Raw genomic sequence first — 1,874 nt, forward strand, 5'->3', positions numbered from 1 at the left:
GGTTTTCTTGCTCTTTCTAATCATTCGAACTTGTTTCTGTGTTTTATTCCAACTTGCTAACCTCTAAGGTTGTTAGCTCGAGGCAATGACCATCAATCTCTTGTTACCAAGCATGTGTTCTCACCATCGCCTAAGGTTGAAATAATTGATTCTCTATATAAGCATGTATCAAACACTGTGGATGATGGCATAATTAGGTGAGTTTATTGTCTTCAGACGGCACAATTAAGCCAATCCCTGGCTTGAGCATTTCTTCCTTGTAACTATTTGCTATGAAATTGTAGTACACACTACACAAATTCGATAGGAGATACTTGCTGGTCTTTGTGTGAAGCGTCCAATTCCAAGATGTCTTAGGTACCTTGTAAAACATTTCTTCCAATCTTAGAGGCAACAGTGACATTGTGCTGCATTGCTTTACAGTGGGTTAGAAAAAATATGCATAGGCTCAATATAGTTATCGAAGATACATATACTTTTAGCTGATAAATAAGTATTACATACATTTGTTGAGCCTTTTGAACCTATTAAATATTGAAAACGACTTTTTCATGCACAATATTTTACTTTCCCTTTTAAATCACGTCATATGTTGTGCCCAAAAACTTTTGCAGTTTAATATGGACACCAACTTAGGATTCTTTTCTCGAAACTCCAAAGAAACCCAGAACATTGAGCCAAAAGGAATTTACGCTGGATTACTAAGCTTTTGATGGTGGAATTATAATTGGGAATGAATGAGAAATTGAGAAAATGAATATTGAAAAGGTTTGTAATCTTGAGAACAGAGGAAGAAACCCATGACCTGCACAATAACCTTGAGCATGCTGTGGTAGATGCTGAAAACTCTAAACAGAGAGCATTCGAAGAATCAGTGAGGTAGTGGAGAGCCTAAGAAGATGTCTAGATTTTTTTTCACAAAATATTTTGTTGTCTCCACTTCTCCTTCTGAGAATCTATTTTTTGTAGGGAGAAGGCAATCTTTCCTTCAAGTAAATAGTTGTGAAAGATGATGACAGGGATTCAGTAAGTTTTTCTTTTGTTCTTAGTTTTGTAAAATTTTCTATATATATATATTTTTAAATTTCTATGGTTTTTGGATTTTGATTTGAAGGGGCATGACTACATCAACAGCTTCAAGGGTTGTACCTTTGGCCATCTGGTCTACCTTCTGCAATCACCATTTAACCCACTTCTTCAATTGCACAGACTCTCTGGGAGTCACTTCCACATGTTGTTTCTTTCATCACTCCATTATTCCTCCACCAAGTCAACCTTCAAAGAGTTATTTACGCGAGGCATGGAGTCACGACAAGATGAGGAGAAGCTTCAATTTTTACACTTTTTGCTTGATAGCTGTTAATGAATGCTTAGCATGTATTCGATGAAATGACTATTATTATTTCCTTCGTTCCATAGTTTAAGAAGGCTCCAAAGGAACACTTTATAATTGAAGAACGTTCCAACCAAAAGACTTTACTACTAGCTAATAAATACGAAGATAAAATTTTGAATATTCAAGTTCTCATGCAAGGGCGGAGCTAGGACTCAACGTTACGGGGGGCAAAATATTTTTTAAAAATTTAATGTATGAATAAAATTCAGATATGTCAAAAAAGTCGTAATATAACATTAGCTATTATGGTTGTATCTTTAGATTTATCACTTTTTGAAAAGAAAGATAACACGGTTCTTCTTTCTCGGTAGAAGGTCGATTTTCTTCCATGTTAAAATCCAAACTAAAAGCATAAAAATCAAAACTTAATATGTCAATATCCCATAAACATAAATTGATAAAATCATAATCATAAATTTGTTCGTATTGTAAGAGCTTAGAACTTAAAATCTTCCTTCCTAAATCATAAATTCACACC

The 1,874-nt window shown here is 34.3% G+C and overlaps 1 long non-coding RNA gene across 2 annotated transcripts; it reads left to right on the top strand.

Annotated features, from left to right (window-relative positions):
• The first annotated feature begins 6 nt into the window (after positions 1-6).
• LOC111376080 lies at positions 7-1,416 on the top strand. 2 transcript variants are annotated; one of them, XR_002699410.1, is made up of 3 exons: positions 7-879; positions 970-1,026; positions 1,115-1,416. It is a non-coding gene; the product is annotated as an uncharacterized LOC111376080 (long non-coding RNA). The 2 variants fall into 2 exon arrangements; XR_002699409.1 differs by having other exon boundaries at positions 7-1,026.
• Positions 1,417-1,874: the final 458 nt, after the last annotated feature.

This window comes from Olea europaea, chromosome 2 (genome assembly GCF_002742605.1).
Source record: "Olea europaea var. sylvestris chromosome 2, O_europaea_v1, whole genome shotgun sequence".
Lineage (NCBI taxonomy): Eukaryota > Viridiplantae > Streptophyta > Magnoliopsida > Lamiales > Oleaceae > Olea > Olea europaea.